This window comes from Ranitomeya imitator, chromosome 4 (assembly GCF_032444005.1).
Source record: "Ranitomeya imitator isolate aRanImi1 chromosome 4, aRanImi1.pri, whole genome shotgun sequence".
Classification (NCBI taxonomy): Eukaryota; Metazoa; Chordata; class Amphibia; order Anura; family Dendrobatidae; genus Ranitomeya; species Ranitomeya imitator.
The window spans coordinates 345,339,103-345,354,179 of NC_091285.1; positions in this window are offsets into that span (position 1 = coordinate 345,339,103).

Genomic DNA, 15,077 nt, shown 5'->3' on the forward strand with positions numbered 1-15,077 from the left:
CCAGAAGGTAAGTAGTTATGTGTATTTATTTGTTCTTCCACACACTGAGTTAGGGCCTGTGCACACTAGCAGAATTCTGGCTGAATAGCCATCTGGATATTCTTGCCGCAATACAGGCCGTACCTGCCCGCCCATGCCTGAAGCTCCGCTCTGAACCCCGGGCTGGAGCCGCTGTCAGGGACAGAGCAGCGCTTGCTTACGTGCGAGTACGGCTCCGTCCCAGACAGCGGCTCCAGCCCGGGGTTCGGAGCGGAGCTTCAGGTATGAAACTCCGCTCTGTACCTGAGTGGGCAGGTACGGGCCGGATTGTGGTGAGAATATCCGGTCGGATATTCCGCCGCTAATCCAGCCAGTGTGCACGGACCCTTACAAAACAAAAATTCTAAATATTCATCAACTTTTTTCCAGATATTCCAAGCACATCAACTGGGGATCGGGCTCATGCAGTTATGTTGCCTCGTGACCATCCTCCTGGTCGTGGACAGAAAAAATCAGCAAAACGTCCCAGAAATGAAAGAACAACAGATAACGATGGCGGCGAAGGTAATGCAACAACAAACACCAGAGAAGGCGAATCTGAAGGAATACCAGCGGATGGTATTCAATGGAAACCTGTTGAAATTGGACAACACTTGCCTGGTAGGCGTGACAGCCTGGCCCTACAGGATACGCCAGAAGAAATATCATTATCGATAGTCCTTTGAGCGCATGGCGTTTATTTTTTGATTCATATATATTGACACATATAAAGAACTGTACGCTTGCAGAAGCATGCAGGAACAATAATTTACAGTTTACTCTATCTGATGAGGAGCTAGATGCATTCATTGCGATATTCTATGCTCGTGGAATATCTGGCACGAACCGTCACTCGATTAGCAGTATTTGGTGTAATGACTGGGGAATACCGTTTTGCAAAGCGACAATGTCTAGGGACCGCTTTGTTGAAATTATGAGGTTTCTCAGATTTGATGAGAAATCTACTCGATCGGAGAGACTGCAAACGGACAAGTTTGCTCTATTTTCTACTGTGTGGGACAGGTTTATTGAAAATTGTATTGCGTGTTACAAACCTGGCCCATACATAACGGTGGATGAGCAACTTTTCCCAAGCAAAACTAGGTGTCCATTCACGCAGTACATGCCTTCCAAACCAGATAAATATGGCCACAAATATTGGCTAGCTGTTGATAAGGAGAGCAAATATCTGGCAAATGGCTTCCCTTATCTAGGCAAAGATGACACACGCCGTGCTGAGGACCGTTTAGCTGACCATGTGGTAATGAAGTTATTGGACCCCTTTTTGAAAAAAGGTCGCAATGTTACAACCGATAATTATTTTACTTCATTAAAATTAGCTAAACAGCTAAAAAGCAAAGGAACAACCATCGTGGGAACACTGAATAAGATAAGGCGAGAAGTGCCTAAAGAAATAAAATCCATGAAAGAGGAATTGTACAACACTAAAGTGTTTAGAAATGAAGACAATTTTACACTTACAGTATATCAAGGAAAGCCCAACAAAAATGTTGTCATTTTGAGTTCCGTCCATCCAGATGTTGTTGTTGCGTCTCATTCCGCTAAAAAAACTCCAGAAACGGTAAAGTTTTACAATGAAACAAAATATGGAGTAGATGTAGTGAATCAGATGGCACGAAAATATACCACACGAACATCCACAAGGAGATGGCCTGTTCATGCATTTGAAAATGCCTTAGACTTTGCGGGTATAAATGCATGTATAATATTCAAGGAGATTACCCACCAAAAAATGTCACGCAAGGCATTTTTGCAAACGCTTGTGAGAGAGTTGAGTGGTACTTATGTCACAGATAGGGAAAAGGGTTCCACGTCCCAAGTTTCTACATGTTCAGAAGTGATGGTTCAAACAAAATTTTGCCAGATCAAAGAAAAGTGCAAGAAAAATAGATCTGTCGGCAATTGTAAGACTTGTGGTAAGTCTTCTTGTGTTATTTTTGTTTGCTATTTTTTCTGTCCAGCTTGCTATATTGGTTTTTCTTGCTTGCTGGAAGCTCTGAGACGCAGAGGGAGCACCTCCGTACCGTTAGTCGGTGCGGAGGGTCTTTTTGCCCCTCTGCGTGGTTGTTTGTAGGTTTTTGTGTTGACCGCAAAGCTATCTTTCCTATCCTCGGTCTATTCAGTAAGTCGGGCCTCACTTTGCTAAATCTATTTCATCTCTGTGTTTGTATTTTCATCTTACTCACAGTCATTATATGTGGGGGGCTGCCTTTTCCTTTGGGGAATTTCTCTGAGGCAAGGTAGGCTTATTTTTCTATCTTCAGGGCTAGTTAGTTTCTCAGGCTGTGCCGAGTTGCATAGGGAGCGTTAGGCGCAATCCACGGCTACCTCTAGTGTGGTGTGTTAGGATTAGGGATTGCGGTCATGAGTTCCCACGTCTCAGAGCTCGTCCTTTGTTTTTGGTAATTGTCAGGTCACTTTGTGTGCTCTGAACTTCAATGTCCATTGTGGTTCTGAATTACCTGTTCATAACACACCAGGTGGAGTTAAATAGAGCAGCACCTAACGACTTAACCTCATCACCTGAGGAAGGAAACTCAGAAGCCGCAGTACCACTCTCATCCACCAAAGGAAGCTCATAGACAGAACCAGCCGAAGTACCACTCTCGACCACAGGAGGGAGCTTGGCCACAGAATTCACAACAATATGTACCCCGAACATTCACAATCACTTATCCCTAGCAGCAACGACATCGGAAGTTAATAGAATAGCTATGGGGATATCAGCAATGAAGTCACTGGACAAGGCCTTTAAATCAAGGAACATTTCACCAGTGACAAAGAAACGGCAACTACATAGTCTAATTTTTTCTGTAGTAACATATGGATGAGAGACCTAGATGAAAAAGAAACAAGACAGAAGAAGAATCAAACTAGTTTGTGTTTTTTTCATCATGAAGTCGGATGATTTCGAAATGCATTGATAACAAACCGCATTGCTACCAATCCCATTTCTTGGAATCTTCCTTTGGAACCAGGTGAGCACCTGCTTTCACCTTACTGTCATTGATTATCAGAAACCGTATATTTTGGACATAAGACGCACTTTTTCCCATAAAAATTTGAGAGGAAAATGGGGGGGGTGTCTTATAGTCTGAACGCAGGCTTACTGAGAGGTTACGGCAGTGGTGTAGCAGCATCCCTTCCTCAGGGAACCGGCAGTGGCAGAGGTGTGGCGATGCTGAGGCTCGGTGTCAGTGGTGGGTGTTGCGGAGCGCATCATTGGTTTACCTGCAGCCATCTTCCTGAAGCCGTGGGCTGCCGGAGCCGGTGCTTGCGTGGATTGAGATCTCAGCTGACCTCTCGCACTCCATTTTCCTGAGACTGTGGGCTTGAGATCTCTCCGGCCCTTAGCTTCAGGAAAATGGCCGCCAGAGTCTGCATGTACGCAGATTGAGGTCTCGGAGGCCATTTTCCTGAAGCTGAGGGCCGCTGAGATCTCAATCTGCCTCAGAAAAATGCCTGCCGAGAAACCGGTAATGCACTCGGCTCAGCTCGCTGTGGACACTGGGCCACGACGTTACCACATTTCTACCACCAGCATCCTGAGGAAGGGACCCTGCTCTATGCAACGCACTCTCCTCTGCCTAACTGCCAACACCTGACCTGCAGCATCGCACCGCTGCGATATCCTGGGATTGCAACATTGCCTCACTTCTGCCTCCGCCGGTTTCCTGAGGAAGGGACAATGCCTCCTGTGACCACCACCGGCCCTCAGGTAAGATACCTTAAATTCAGACAATAAGATCGACCCCTATCTTATAAAAATCTTTTTTCTGCTCTTTTCCATTGTTGTGCATCTTATAGTCCAAAAAATATACCCCTTTGCCCTTTTTTTGTTTCCCAGTCATTGCTACATTATTTTTAAGATTATGTATGCATAATTGGATTTGTCTGTTTTGGATCCTTATAGACTCACTGCTTGTAACTTTATATTGTTTGTTTTTTGCATATTGCTCATATGTATGGTTAATTGAACACACAAATGAACCTTGCAAATCATAGACAAGGTTTCTGTAAAAGGTCATTTATGATTTCAATTTTTAATTCTGTATTGCTTTTCCTCAGCTGCTTTGGATTTGTATGACCAACAAGCACAAATCAGACTGCCCATTAACCCTATTTTATTCAATCAAGCCATTTTTGATTAATGATTTTGAAATCTGATCAATACAGAGTTGGGATCCAATTAAAAATATTCTGCTGTCTGTATGAAAATTGCCCATTAAGCCATTAAAGAAGCACTCCCATCAAAATTGTCATCTTCTTAATATTGTCCTCCCAGTTTCTAGAGAATCCCTCGATAAGATATTCAGACGCAGGAATGTCGGTGGTAGTAGACACAGTGAAAGGAATATTTGGATGTTTATCATGCACAACAAAAAACAGAGATTTAGCTGAGGATTCACTCACATGGTTGTTATATGAGAATTTGGTCCAAGGCAGGCATTAGACCCGATCACTGTGATGAGCATTAACGCAGTACCGCAGGAAATTGGTCAGGATTTGATTGATCCAATTTATCTGGCCTTTGTATTGTGGATGGTAGGCTGATGAGAGGTCCAATGTAACATTAAGTAATTTTCAGGTAGCCCTCCATAAGCGAGAAGTAAACTGAACGCCTCTATCTGATACTGTACGAAGAGGTAACCCGTGGAGATGGAAAATATGTTGAATGAACTTCTCAGCAATCACAGGAACAGGCAGGGGGCTACACAGTGGAGTAAATTGGGCCATCTTAGAGAAGTGACCCACAACTACCCAGATGTCGGTATATCCAGCAGATACTGGAAGATTGATATTGAAGTCCATCTTGATGTACTGCCAAGGATCATATGGTACAGGCAAGGGAAGTAACCAGCCAGTTTCGGAGTCTTAATCTAGGCATAGAAAGTCAGGCTGAGATGAAGTCTGCAATGTGTTTGCGTTGGGATGGCATCCAATAATGCCATTGAATGAAAAGAGCTGTTTTTCATGTCCGTCTGCATGACTTGCCAATTCAGACAAGTGATCCCAGTGAAGAACTCCTTCCTGTCCTGTTCAATGATGAAGGTCTTTCCTGATGGGGCCCGAGACAAGTCCAGTGGTGTGACCGTAAGTATCTTGAAGCTCAGACTCGTCCCCCTGGTCAGAAGTCAGAAAGGACCTAGAAAGTGTATCTGCTTTGAGGTCCTTGTCTGGTGGATGGAAATGAAGAACAAAATCAATACACGTGAATAACAAAGATCACCTGGCTTGATGTGGATTAAAGAGCTGTACGGACTGCAGATAGGCCAAGTCCTTATGGTCCTTTCAAGGGTGTACCGCAACAGAGAGGTACCAGAAAACCACAGAGTCTAATTTCCCGCGCTCCTGCACTGATTTGAAAAACCACGCCATCATATTTAAAGGTGCATGCTTCTGCTAGCATTTGCAGGGATTAAACTGTTCAGTGGAGACCTGCTAGTGCTTTCCAGCATTGATGGTTTCAGCTGTTTAGTGTTGGCCACTCTCTTTTGCTATATATACTCACCTCTGGCTATCAGGGATGCCAGTGTTCGTTTCTTGCAGCTCTGGAGCTGGTGTAGTTGGATGTTTGAGGAGGCGTTTTTAGTGCTTATCTAAAGACTGTTGCTTGGTTATTCAGCTGTGTGAATTTCCTCATACTCTCCTTTTTTCCTTCTTCACTCTCCGGTGTTCCACTCTGCATGTGAGTGCCAACTAGTGTGATTGGTAAGTTCATTTCCCTGTATTTTCATACACTACTACCCATATCACTTGTTGGGGGAGGAAAAAGATTAAAGGCAGATTCAGGAGCTCAGCAAGGTATGTGGCCCTGGCATCTTCACCATTAGAATTAATTTGGGAAGCAGGGATAGCTAGGATGCCCCTAGCACTAGGGACAGGGAAGGAGCCCTGGCTATGGGATATCTGACAACATGACAACAGAGTCGTCACAGGTCCATATAGATAATTACAAGATGAACCGCTCCTTCGAGTAGAAAGTGCCACTCCTAAAAAAGGCCAATTTAATCACCAACAGTTCTCTATTGCCTATCAAGTAGTTGACTATAAATAGAGATGGCGTGCACTCTTAAATCAAAAGATACAGGTGCAGGCTGAACCTGGATACCATCCAGTAGACCAATCGATTCATAGAAAAACAGCCGCACACAAATATTTGGAGTTTTTTCAAATGCAAAGAAGGAGAGTAGTTTATTGAATTCACCACAGAAGTATAGTAGCGTAGAGGTAACGTTTCGGCCCCAAGGTGGGCCTTTGTCAAACCTCACTTGTTGTAGAGAAAGGTATGGTAAAGAAGGACCCCGCAGAGATGGGACAGACAATTGAGATAAGCAGGCTCCAACAGGAGAGAACACTGGACGATGCGTGGAATGCTTGGAGACTAAAGCAAGAAAAGTGATCCCAGTCAGGGTTGCGGGTCCGGGTTGCGGGTCCGGGTTGTAGGGGTACCTGTGGTGATGTTTCACTACTATCAAGTATTTGGGTTCTGGAGCTGAGAAGGCTTTGGAAAAGTAACCACAGATCACCATACGATGAGTAAGGACGGCACCAACCCCAGATGAAGAAGCATTCATCTCCAGGAAGAATTATTTATTGCTGTCTTGGTGATGCAGCACTGGAGCTGAGGAAAAGGCCTGTTTTAAGAACAAGAAGGCACTGTCAGCCTCCGGAGTCTATACCTTAGGATTAGTACCCTTATGGGTTAAGGCAGGAATTGGAGATGTCCAGTAGGCGAAATGTGTAATGAACTAGTGGTAGTAATTAGTGAATCACAGAAATTGCTGAATAGCATTCAACCCATCAGGACAAGGCCACTTTAGGATGGCAGACACTTTCATGGGGTCCATCAGGTCTCAGAGCTGATGTTTCCTAAGAAGGGAAAAGAGGTTTGCTTAGAAACACACTTCTCAAACTTGGCGTACAAATGGTTCTTCCTCAATCTCGGCAAGACCTGGCAGATATCCTTCCTGTATGTGGGCAGATCGGGAGAGGACACCAAATTGTTGTCCAGGTAAACCACCACACAAGAGTTGAGGAGATCCTGAAAGATATTGTTTACCAGTTCTTAGAAGATTTCTGGGTTTTTGCAGTGCCCATTCGGCTTTATTTGATACTCATAATGACCATCCAGGGTGTTGAAGGCAGTCTTCCATTCATCCCCTTTGTATTCGGACTAGGTTATATGTTTCCCATAGATCAACTTTAGTAAAGGCTCTGGAGCAACTGAGTCTAGGGATGAGGGGCAGAGCATATTTATTCTTGATCATTATATGGTTGAGACCTCTATAGTCAATACAAGAACAGAGTGAGCGATCCTTATTTTTAGCAAAGAAGAATCCTGCTCCAGCTGGGGATGATGACATCTGAAAAAAATCCGCTGGCAAGGTTCTCTTTGATATATTCAGACATGACTTGAGTCTCTGCCTGAGACAGGGGGTAGATATGGCCTCGATGGGAAAGAATAACCAGGAAGAAGGTCTACAACATGTTCCAAATTATTATGCAAATTATATTTTTCTCGGATTTTCCTAAATGATCGGTGCAAATGACAGTCAGTCAAATAAAAGTCATCACCTGTTAGAGTATACATCGAATTTTATTGAAGAAATCTCCCAATGATTACAGTGTAATCTCCAAAATGAATAAAAACTCAAAATGCCCTGTTCCAAATTATTAGGCACAGAATGTTAAATGTCGAGTTCCTGCCGCTGCACAGGGGGAATCTCGCACCTTGTCCTCTTTGGTCTCCCATTCTTCCCCAGCCGCAGTAGAGTCAGCTCAGCAGAGACGTCGGTCCCAACATCTGGCTCAAGCTGATACTGTGCATCTGGTTACCTCTGCCGTCCCAGGTTCAGACTTTGTAACCAGCATTGATCAGCAGTGAGCAGACATTCCAGGGACTAAGTCCTGCTTTTCATCTACTGAGCATGCCCGTGGGATGACCTCTCATTGGAGGTCGGAGGTCACATGCCCAGGTCCTGTAGCGGCTCTGATTGGATCACCAGGAAGGTCCCCGAAGGCTACGACTATAAAAGGCTTGCATGGCTGCTCGGTCATGGGCTAGTATAGACCAGACTATGTACAGTGGGGCAAAAAAGTATTTAGTCAGTCAGCAATAGTGCAAGTTCCACCACTTAAAAAGATGAGAGGCGTCTGTAATTTACATCATAGGTAGACCTCAACTATGGGAGACAAACTGAGAAAAAAAAATCCAGAAAATCACATTGTCTGTTTTTTTAACATTTTATTTGCATATTATGGTGGAAAATAAGTATTTGGTCAGAAACAAAATTTCATCTCAATACTTTGTAATATATCCTTTGTTGGCAATGACAGAGGTCAAACGTTTTCTGAAAGTCTTCACAAGGTTGCCACACACTGTTGTTGGTATGTTGGCCCATTCCTCCATGCAGATCTCCTCTAGAGCAGTGATGTTTTTGGCTTTTCGCTTGGCATCACGGACTTTCAACTCCCTCCAAAGGTTTTCTATAGGGTTGAGATCTGGAGACTGGCTAGGCCACTCCAGGACCTTGAAATGCTTCTTACGAAGCCACTCCTTCGTTGCCCTGGCGGTGTGCTTTGGATCATTGTCATGTTGAAAGACCCAGCCACGTTTCATCTTCAATGCCCTTGCTGATGGAAGGAGGTTTGCACTCAAAATCTCACGATACATGGCCCCATTCATTCTTTCATGTACCCGGATCAGTCGTCCTGGCCCCTTTGCAGAGAAACAGCCCCAAAGCATGATGTTTCCACCACCATGCTTTACAGTAGGTATGGTGTTTGATGGATGCAACTCAGTATTCTTTTTCCTCCAAACACGACAAGTTGTGTTTCTACCAAACAGTTCCAGTTTGGTTTCATCAGACCATAGGACATTCTCCCAAAACTCCTCTGGATCATCCAAATGCTCTCTAGCAAACTTCAGACGGGCCCGAACATGTACTGGCTTAAGCAGTGGGACACGTCTGGCACTGCAGGATCTGAGTCCATGGTGGCGTAGTGTGTTACTTATGGTAGGCCTTGTTACATTGGTCCCAGCTCTCTGCAGTTCATTCACTAGGTCCCCCCGCGTGGTTCTGGGATTTTTGCTCACCGTTCTTGTGATCATTCTGACCCCACGGGGTGGGATTTTGCGTGGAGCCCCAGATCGAGGGAGATTATCAGTGGTCTTGTATGTCTTCCATTTTCTAATTATTGCTCCCACTGTTGATTTCTTCACTCCAAGCTGGTTGGCTATTGCAGATTCAGTCTTCCCAGCCTGGTGCAGGGCTACAATTTTGTTTCTGGTGTCCTTTGACAGCTCTTTGGTCTTCACCATAGTGGAGTTTGGAGTCAGACTGTTTGAGGGTGTGCACAGGCGTCTTTTTATACTGATAACAAGTTTAAACAGGTGCCATTACTACAGGTAATGAGTGGAGGAAAGAGGAGACTCTTAAAGAAGAAGTTACAGGTCTGTGAGAGCCAGAAATCTTGATTGTTTGTTTCTGACCAAATACTTATTTTCCACCATAATATGCAAAAAAAATGATAAAAAAACAGACAATGTGATTTTCTGGATTTTTTTTTTCAGTTTTGTCTCCCATAGTTGAGGTCTACCTATGATGTAAATTACAGACGCCTCTCATCTTTTTAAGTGGTGGAACTTGCACTATTGCTGACTGACTAAATACTTTTTTGCCCCACTGTATGTGTGTGCTGAGAGATTGATATTGGTGAATGCTCCTTAAAGATCCCCATCCATTTGGTTGTAATCTGGGTATTAGGGTGTGTGGAGCAATCAGTCAACACCTATTAGTGGCTTCTCAGCTATATTCACACTACTGGTGAGTGTATTGTGGGAATTCCTGGTTGATCTCAGCATCTGACTCAGGAGCGGGCTCAAAAGCCACCGAGGGTCAGAGCGAGATCAATCACCAGCATAGTGGGGGTGACTTTCAGGGATCACGCTAGTGTCCATATTCTGCACCCTGTGACTGCTAACAGGGCACAGCGTTTCCTTTGTTTCTCTGCGACTCTGTGAAGCAACAGATTTCGTATCAGTTCATACCAGGTGACGGAACCCATGTTTATTCTGGCATAGTACTGCCATATAGTGCCGCCGTAACCTAGCAGCAGGTTCCATCTCTGCACGGTGGACCCCGGGCTGTGAATGCACCTTATTACTATCTTTATAGTTGGAGCGCCCCCAGACACAGGGCCACAGGTTACTCGGTACCGGTCCTCTCTGTCTCAGTTCTGGGGTTGTCACGGTGGCTGGACCCGGTCCGTGACCCTGCTAAGGGGCGTCCAATGAAAGGTGATACGAGTCTGTCAAGGGTTTGTGACGCCACCTGTGGTGTTCGAGATATAGAGATGGCGTGCACTCGGTCTGGAATGCGAGGTGCTGGTGTAATGGATCAAATGATCCCAAGTACTAGTAAGTATATTTTCACCGCACACTCTAATGAGAACGTGTTGATTGCTTAAACATTTATTATCAAATAAACTTATATTGGGGAGCAAAACAGAAACACAGAATTTGGAAGCGATATGTACAGACGTTTCGGCTCTACCAGAGCCTTACTCATTGTATCGCTGAAAAAATAAAAAAAGACGTATATCACAAAACAATATAATAATACAGTGAAAGAACAAATATGTACAAAATTTACAATATTGGCTAACATGTACTGGTATCCTTATAAGTATATATATCAGAAAGCGCATGTTACCTTTTCCACAGTAAAAAGTGAGATGAAGCGGATAGGGTAGAAATCCCACAGTGCCCCGATAAGGCTGCAAGGAATAGCATCATGATTAATATATATGCCAAACTCTCTATGTCACAGAAGAAGAGTAGAATGATAGGATGATACCTATGGCTGTGATGCTGCTCTGTTGTGAATTCTGTGGCTGAATTCACTCCTGTGGTCACAAGTGGTATTGCAGCCTCTGGGCTTCCTCCCTCAGGTGTTTTGGTGAGCTCGTTGGCTGCCTTGCTATTTAACTCCACCTGAGTCTGTCTTCCTTGCTCCTTGTCAATGTTCCAGTGTTGGATCTGAGCTACTGCATCTTTCCTGTGGCCTGCTGCTCTGCTAGATAAGTGTTACTTTGTTTTTGTTTCCGTTTTTTCTGTCCAGCTGTGCTATTCTCTTTTGCTGGAAGCTCTGAGACGCAAAGGGTGCACCGCCGTGCCGTTAGTTCGGCACGGTGGGTCTTTTTGCCCCCCTTTGCGTGGTTCTGCTTTAGGGTTTTTTGTAGACTGCATAGTTCTCTTTGCTATCCTCGCTCTGTCTAGAATATCGGGCCTCACTTTGCTGAATCTATTTCATTCCTACGTTTTGTCTTTTCATCTTGCTAACAGTCATTATATGTGGGGGGCTGCCTATTCCTTTGGGGTATTTCTCTGAGGCAAGTCAGGCTTGTATTTCTATCTTCAGGCTAGTCAGCTCCTCAGGCAGTGCCGAGTTGCATAGGTAGTGTTAGGCGCAATCCACTGCTGCTTTTAGTTGTGTGAGGATAGGTTCAGGTATTGCAGTCTGCAGAGATTCCACGTCTCAGAGCTCGTTCTATTGTTTTTGGGTTATTGCCATATCACTGTATGTGCGCTGATTACTGCACACTGTGTTGCCTGATAGCACAGCATAACAGTACAAGGAGCCCAAACCAATGATTCTCAATAGAGGGAAAAAAGAAGTCCTGACATCATTTTTTTTTTTCCTCAGCTCTGTCTTCAGTTTTTTTTTTTTTTTTTTTTTTTCCCCCTAGACATTAGAGTGCTTCAGGACACAGCTGTGGACATGGATATTCAGGGTCTGTGCTCCTCAATGGATAATCTCGTTATAAATGTACAAAAGATTCAAGATACAATTGATCAGAAATCTATGCTAGAACCAAGAATTCCTATTCCTGATTTGTTTTTTGGTGACAGAACTAAGTTCCTGAGCTTCAAAAATAATTGTAAGCTATTTCTGGCCTTGAAACCTCATTCTTCTGGTAATCCTATTCAACAGGTTTTGATTATTATTTCTTTTTTGCGCGGCGACCCACAGGACTTGGCGTTTTCTCTTGCGCCAGGAGACCCTGCATTGAGTAATGTTGATGCGTTTTTCCAGGCGCTTGGATTGCTTTACGATGAGCCTAATTCAGTGGATCAGGCTGAGAAAAATTTGCTGGCTTTATGCCAGGGTCAGGATGATGTAGAAGTATATTGTCAGAAATTTAGGAAGTGGTCAGTACTTACTCTGTGGAATGAATCTGCGCTGGCAGCTTTGTTCAGAAAGGGTCTCTCTGAAGCTCTTAAGGATGTCATGGTGGGATTTCCTATGCCTGCTGGTTTGAATGAGTCTATGTCCTTGGCCATTCAGATCGGTCGTCGCTTGCGCGAGCGTAAATCTGTGCACCATCTGGCGGTATTGTCTGAGAGTAAACCTGAGCCTATGCAGTGCGACAGGACTATGACTAAAGTTGAACGGCAAGAACACAGACGTCTGAACAGGCTGTGTTTCTACTGTGGTGATTCCACTCATGCTATTTCTAATTGTCCTAAGCGCACTAGGCGGTTCGATAGCTCTGCCGTCATTGGTACTGTACAGTCCAAATTCCTTCTGTCCATTACCTTGATATGCTCTTTGTCATCGTATTCTGTCATGGCGTTTGTGGATTCAGGCGCTGCCCTGAATCTGATGGATTTGGATTATGCTAAACGTTGTGGATTTTTCTTGGAGCCTTTGCGGTGTCCTATTCCGTTGAGAGGAATTGATGCTACACCTTTGGCCAAGAATAAGCCTCAGTACTGGGCCCAGCTGACCATGTGCATGGCTCCTGCACATCAGGAAGTTATTCGCTTTCTGGTACTGCATAATCTGCATGATGTGGTCGTGTTGGGGTTGCCATGGCTACAAACCCATAATCCAGTATTAGATTGGAACTCTATGTCGGTAACCAGCTGGGGTTGTCAGGGAGTACATGGTGATGTTCCATTTTTGTCTATTTCGTCATCCATTCCTTCTGACATCCCAGAGTTCTTGTCTGACTTTCAGGATATATTTGAAGAGCCCAAGTCTGATGCCCTACCTCCGCATAGGAATTGTGATTGTGCTATCAATTTGATTCCTGGTAGTAAATTCCCTAAGGGTCGTTTATTTAATTTGTCCGTGCCTGAACACACCGCTATGCGCAGTTATGTGAAAGAATCCCTGGAGAAGGGACATATTCGCCCATCGTCATCACCATTGGGAGCAGGGTTCTTTTTTGTAGCCAAAAAGGATGGTTCGCTAAGACCGTGTATTGATTACCGCCTTCTTAATAAGATCACTGTTAAGTTTCAGTATCCCTTGCCATTGATATCTGACTTGTTTGCTCGGATTAAGGGGGCTAGTTGGTTTACTAAGATTGATCTTCGTGGTGCGTATAATCTGGTGAGAATCAGGCAGGGAGATGAATGGAAAACGGCATTTAATACGCCCGAGGGTCATTTTGAGTATCTGGTGATGCCGTTCGGACTTGCCAATGCTCCATCTGTTTTTCAGTCTTTTATGCATGACATTTTCCGTGAGTATCTGGATAAATTCCTGATTGTTTACTTGGATGACATTTTGATCTTCTCTGATGATTGGGAGTCTCATGTGAAGCAAGTCAGAATGGTTTTCCAGGTACTGCGTGCTAATTCCTTGTTCGTGAAGGGATCAAAGTGTCTCTTCGGTGTGCAGAAAGTTTCATTTTTGGGGTTCATCTTTTCCCCTTCTACTATCGAGATGGATCCGGTTAAGGTCCAGGCCATCCAGGATTGGACTCAGCCTACATCTCTGAAAAGTCTGCAGAAATTCCTGGGCTTTGCTAATTTTTATCGTCGCTTCATCTGTAATTTTTCTAGCATTGCCAGACCATTGACCGATTTGACCAAGAAGGGTGCTGATTTGGTTAATTGGTCTTCTGCTGCCGTGGAAGCTTTTCAGGAGTTGAAGCGTCGTTTTTGCTGTGCCCCTGTGTTGTGTCAACCAGATGTTTCTCTTCCGTTCCAGGTCGAGGTTGATGCTTCTGAGATTGGAGCAGGGGCGGTTTTGTCACAGAGAGGTTCTGGTTGCTCAGTGTTGAAACCATGTGCTTTCTTTTCCAGGAAATTTTCTGCTGCTGAGCGTAATTATGATGTGGGCAACCGAGAGTTGCTGGCCATGAAGTGGGCATTTGAGGAGTGGCGTCATTGGCTTGAGGGAGCTAAGCATCGCGTGGTGGTATTGACTGATCATAAGAATCTTACTTATCTCGAGTCTGCCAAGCGCTTGAATCCTAGACAGGCCCGTTGGTCGTTATTTTTTGCTCGTTTTGATTTTGTGATTTCGTACCTTCCGGGCTCTAAAAATGTGAAGGCGGATGCTCTGTCTAGGAGTTTTGTGCCCGACTCTCCGGGGTTATCTGAGCCGGCGAGTATCCTCAAGGAAGGAGTCATTGTGTCTGCCATCTCTCCTGATTTGCGGAGAGTGTTGCAGAAATTTCAGGCTAATAAACCTGATCGTTGTCCGGCCGAGAAACTGTTCGTCCCTGATAGGTGGACTAGTAAAGTTATCTCTGAACTTCATTGTTCGGTGCTGGCTGGTCATCCAGGAATCTTGGGTACCAGAGAGTTAGTGGCTAGATCCTTCTGGTGGCCATCTCTGTCACGGGATGTGCGTGCTTTTGTGCAGTCCTGTGGGATTTGTGCTAGGGCTAAGCCCTGCTGTTCACGTGCCAGTGGGTTGCTTTTGCCCTTGCCGGTCCCGAAGAGGCCTTGGACACATATTTCGATGGATTTCATTTCTGACCTTCCCGTTTCTCAAAAGATGTCAGTCATTTGGGTGGTCTGTGATCGCTTTTCTAAAATGGTCCATCTGGTGCCCTTGGTTAAATTGCCTTCCTCCTCTGATTTGGTGCCTTTGTTCTTCCAGCATGTGGTTCGGTTGCATGGCATTCCTGAGAATATTGTTTCTGACAGAGGTTCCCAGTTTGTTTCGAGGTTTTGGCGAGCCTTTTGTGGTAGGATGGGCATTGACCTATCTTTTTCCTCGGCCTTCCAT